Consider the following 5,954-nt stretch of genomic DNA (forward strand, 5'->3'; position numbering starts at 1 on the left):
CAGGGTTTAGACCTCATCATAGCACAGGGACAGCGTTATTTAAAGTAGTAAATGACCTACTACTGGCCTCTGATCAGGGTTGTGTCTCTTTGCTTGTGTTACTTGACCTTAGTGCAGCTTTTGATACTATAGATCATATTATTCTCCTTGACAGATTAGAAAACATTGTTGGCATTAAGGGAACGGTCCTCTCCTGGCTCAGGTCTTATTTGATCGATCGGTATCAGTTTGTAGCTGTAAATGGCGACTTCTCCACGCATACCAAGGTTAAATTTGGTGTTCCACAGGGTTCTGTTTTAGGCCCACTGCTTTTTTCTATATATGCTACCTCTGGGTAAATTATGAGTTTCACACTAGGGTGGGCTACACTGGGGTCAGTAGCTAATAGCCTTCTGGGATCAATAGCCAATCACGTTGCTGTAATAGAAAGGTGCCAAATTACAATTTCCTCCATATCAGAAAGGGATAAATGTATCTCCCTGATTGGTACCACCTTGTTCTAACCTGAGTTTCTACCTTGATCTGGAAAAAGACATTAACAGAAACAACCGTCCTGAATCTCTGACATGACAAGGAGAGAGGCAACGTACGTTTAAGGTTAAGCATATGTGAGCACAACCTTCCCTTCAAGGCCCCCTCAGCTGTGTGTTCCAGACTGTAAGGATGCCCGCTTCGGTAGATATTGCCTGACCCACACGGCTTCTCAGTGACACAGCCCAGCCTGCAAAGGATCTTGTGACGACTTCTTCATCTGACCCAACTGCATGGTCCAGACGCTAAGGACCTTTCTGGCCTGATAGGAGTTCAGCATTTTCCAGCACAGTGTGCCAATGACTATTGGAGCATGGCTCTGTGGCTTTCCCACTGCATGCAATCCGCATCACCAGTGGATGACTGATCGGCCGACTGTGTGGTATGTTTGTCTAATTTGCTTAGATAACATTTATCTGGGGCCAGCATATAACGATAATATGTACATTATTTGTTAATGATAAACAAGCATTTATTTATAATCATTTGCCAGAGCCTTTAAGTGGTTTCCCCATAAAATGTTTGCTACCATATAATTCTCTTCCATTGCTACATTCAGCCAAACAGCATTGCATTTATCCATTCTGTGTTCACTTCATGTATTGTTTTTCATGTGTTCATTTGGCATCTTTGTTTAGTCATTATTTTATTATTCATTAGCAGTGCATATTCATTTATTAGTATATTTTAGGAGTTTTGATATTTACTCTTGCATGTCTAGAGTTAATAAAATTAATTTTATTACAACTGTGTCTTCCTTGTATTGATGGTTAGAGGCTCTATTAGCTATCCAGAATCTCACAAATCTTTCAAATAAGTTAGTTGGCAACCTCTCCCTAATTCACAATTATTCAAATATATTGAACAGTCCTTTTGTATTGTTCTCATACTGTTAAGGTGAAAATCCTTAGCTAGTGCTAAGGGGTCAGGGGTCATCTAACACACTCATACACCTACCTTAAATGACGTGTGACCGAAACTCACTATGCCTTGGGTACAAATCACTATGTAATTGGTGCCCCTTGTGAGGAATAACAATAAGATTGAAACGAGCCTTCTGTTTATCAACACAAAGGAATACATCAAAAGATTGCAAGCGTAAGCTTTAGCAGGAAACCTCAAAAATATTAGATTTGATAAAGTTTCCTGTCTTAGGAAATGGTTGTGTTAGCAGGCATTGGAATTATTAATTATAACCAGTTGCTACCAAAGTATAGCAAAGAGTTTCTGTGTAAAACTTGTTACCACTAGTCTGTGCGTGACCTCCATTGTCCCAGTGACTTTTAACTGTCAACATTTTTGTGGTAAACATAAGAGGCAGATTATTTGCTAAATGTATTAAAGTATCTCTCAAGGATGGCTGATTTAACCATATCTGAATAGCTGTTTCTAGGCCTAACCAGTGCTTTTAATCCAGGCTACATAGAAACAATCAAGGGCTTAGACTATGATGAAATCAGCCACAAAACAGCACAGCTAACAGCTGAAGCAGCGGGCCAGGCCTTTAAGGGTACCCTGTTAGTCAAACTTCTCTCTAGTCTAGCACTAAATTGGGCCACTCAGTTAACTCAAGCTATAGACAGGATATCCCTGGCCAATGAACAGATCAGGGACAGTGATATGAGGACCCATGACCTAAAGAATGAACTGGCTGATCTGCACTGTGAAAAGGACCAGTTGAAAGCTGAAGCTGGTAGGTTGTCTGCAGAGAAAGAAGACTTGCAATGTATTATTGACAACCATGTAGCAGAAATTAAAAGGTTGAAAGCTGAAAATCTAGACCTTGACACACAGCTTGAAAAGCTCAAGAATGAGCACTTAAGATCGGCTGTGGCACCCCCAATTCAAGATATAGCCACACTACTACAGAGCTCGCTCAGTCTCAAAATGAACCGTCAGTGCAGATGGACAAGTTAAGTGTAGTGAGCATTAGTAAGAAACAGGCCAAGGCTGAGTTAAAGTCAGCCATGTTTGAAATCTATACACTGAAAATGGAACTAGAAATGAACAAAATCTGTATGCTGATGCTCTGTATACTGATGTTTAAGTGACACCTGTACAGTTCAAAACATGTCTGAATTCAACCGAGAGAGGCTTTGGCTAAAGCAGTCAATAAGTAAATGGAGCTAAAAAACAGTCCTGGCAGAGCTGTCACCAAACCCAGGGAGTGGGACAATAAAGCTGTTGTTGCAGAGCACAGAATGGAGGAAATAGGAAAAATTGGACGAATGATGAACAAGGATGAAAGAACTGGACATAGGCAGGGACATCCCCCATAAGCAACCTGAACCAGTGAGCAGACAATTCATTTCATTCAGCTCAGCAGACAGGGATGCCCTTTCTGATAGACCACCACAGAGACAGTGCTACCAAACACTGTAGAAGCTAGTGGCGTGCTAGCCCCAGGCATTGCTTTGTACCGGACCCTGACTCCTGAGCATGGGGAAAAATAACTCGCTTTATCCCTGAGCCTGTTAGCATAGTGCCATCTAGGGTCAGCCAACTCTTTCATCTTAGTGAATTAGCACGTGACACTGAAGTGTTGAACAATGAGTTGTTTCTTAAAGATGTAAACCATGCATTCTGCAGCATACATCACTGAGGCCACTATAGCAGATAAAATACTCCATCTGAGAACAACAGCACGGACTGTCCATGGCTTCATGGAGAGACAAAGTAGTGCTGTTGCTGGAAATTTCCATGAACTGTGTAGGTCCCTGAAAGCAGAGTACACAATGTATCAGAATCTGAACCTTCTCCGCTGTTCAGACTAAGCAAAATCAGTAGGAATCACCCAGAGAGTATTATGAACGCTGGCACATACTATATTTTGCTGGTGCAGATTCTCCCAGGGCAGAAGAAGATGTGATGTTTATGTTCTGTTGAGATTTGCTTCACATCCTGGTTGTTAGGGGTCACTGTTTGTTTAAAGTTTCACAATGATTAAAGTGTGACCTTTAAAAAAAACCTTTTTTCCCTGCTTAAATGTTCCTTTCCATTTATCCTGAGCTTATTGAAGTGATTTACTGGAGTAGTAATGTGTATTTTAGAAAAGCAACTAAATACAGAAATAACCATATAATTTCTTAACTTACATAAAATAATGAAAAAAATATAGCTGTCTATATACAGTATCTCACAAAAGTGAGTACACCAATCACATTTTTGTAAATATTTGATTGTATCTTTTCATGTGACAACACTGAAGAAATGACACTTTGCTACAATGTAAAGTAGTGAGTGTACAGCTTGTATAACAGTGTAAGTTTGCTGTCCCCTCAAAATAACTTAACACACAGCCATTAATGTCTAATCTGCTGGCAACAAAAGTGAGTACACCCCTAAGTGAAAATGTAGAAATTGGACCCAAAGTGTCAATATTTTGTGTGTCCACCATTATTTTCCAGCACTGCCTTTAACCTCTTGGGTATGGAGTTCACCAGAGCTTCACAGGTTGCCACTGGAATCCTCTTCCACTCTTCCATGACGACAATACGGAGCTGGTGGATGTTAGAGACCTTGTGCTCCTCCACCTTCCGTTTGAGGATGCCCCACAGAAGCTTAATACGGTTTAGGTCTGGAGACATGTTTGGCCAGTCCATCACCTTCACCCTCAGCTTCTTCTGCAAGACATTGGTCATCTTGGAGGTGTGTTTGGGGTCGTTATCATGCTGGAATACTGCCCTGTGGCCCAGTCTGTGAAGGGAGGGGATCATGCTCTGCTTTAATATGTCACAGTACATGTTGGCATTCATGGTTCCCTTAATGAACTGTAGCTCCCCAGTGCCGTCAGCACTCATGCAGCCCCAGACCATGACACTCCCACCACCATGCTTGACTGTAGGCAAGACACACTTGTCTTTCTACTCCTCACCTGGTTGCCGCCACACACGCTTGACACCATCTGAACCAAATAAGTTTATCTTGGTCTCATCAGTCCACAGGACATGGTTCCAGTAATCCATGTCCTTAGTCTGCTTGTCTTCAGTGAACTGCTTTCTTATGCATCATCTTTAGAAGAGGCTTCCTTCTGGGACGACAGCCATGCAGATCAATTCGATGCAGTGTGCGGCGTATGGTCTGAGCACTGACAGGCTGACCCACCACCCCTTCAACCTCTGCAGCAATGCTGGCAGCTCTCATACGTCTATTTCCCAAAGACGATCTCTGGATATGGCGCTGAGCATGTGCACTCAACTTCTTTGGTCGACCATGGCAAGGCCTGTTCTGAGTGGAACCTGTCCTGTTAAACCGCTGTATGGTCTTCGCCATCGTGCTGCAGCTCAGTGTCAGCGTCTTGACAATATTTTTATAGCCTAGGCCATCTTTATGTAGAACAACAATTCTTTTTTTTAGATCCTCACATAGTTCTTTGCCACGAGGTGCCATGTTGAACTTCCAGTGACCAGTATGATCTAACCCTGGACAGATATTGTTTTTTTTTAACAAAGTAATTCAAATTCAGTAAATGAAAAAGTGCTTTCTTTTTTTTTTTTTACTACACACTCACTAACCAGGTAAACTAAAACCCCAATTCCAAAAAAGTTGTGACGCTGTGGAAAATGTAAATAAATGTAAATAAAAAAGAAAATGTTGTTGAACGGTGGCTTAGTGGTTAGCACTTTCACCTCACACCTCATGTGTTGGGGGTTTGATTCCTGCCGTGGTGCTGTGTATGTGCAGTTTGCATGTGCTCCCCATGCTGCAGGGATTTCTTCCCGGTACTCCAGAAAAGTAAGTGTTACTAAAGAAACAGCTGGAGGGTAATTGGCAACAGGTCAGTAACATGACTGGGTATAAAAAAGAGTATCTTAGAGACGCAGAGATTTTCAGATGTAAAGATGGGCAGAGGTTCACCCATCTGCAAAAAAAAAGTGGGTTTATGAGATTTGCAAATCATTTCATCCTGTTTTTACTTACATTTATTTACATTTTACACCGCATACCAACTTTTTTGAGTTGGGGTTGTAACTATGTACATAGTTTATTAGCTATAGCATTAGCACTGACATATTCAATTATATGTAAACATATTCAATATTAAACATATTCAATTACTACATGTAACTTTTTAAATATTTTTAGGCAACTTCTCTTTTGATGTTAATTTTATATTCTTTTAAAGCTGTATTATGTAAAACAGGATGGTTCAACACTGCTATAATCTGTGCTTGCTTTTCTGAAGCGGTCACGCCATGACGTGGCAATCTTCTAGTGGTCACACACCTTCACGTGATACAAATTCGCAGGTCAGAATTCACCAATCTTAGACTCTGTTTTGCGAAATGCAAAACTTCTTCGCACCCTAGCTTTCAGCACGGTTATACCTTTCAACATGCCCATTACTCTGACCTGCAGAGACACCCCCCCCCAATCCCCCCCCCCCCCCCCCCCCCCCCCCCCCCCCCCCCCCCCGCTCCTGG

The sequence above is a fragment of the Ictalurus punctatus genome, chromosome 22 (assembly GCF_001660625.3).
Source record: "Ictalurus punctatus breed USDA103 chromosome 22, Coco_2.0, whole genome shotgun sequence".
In the NCBI taxonomy this organism is placed as follows: Eukaryota; Metazoa; Chordata; class Actinopteri; order Siluriformes; family Ictaluridae; genus Ictalurus; species Ictalurus punctatus.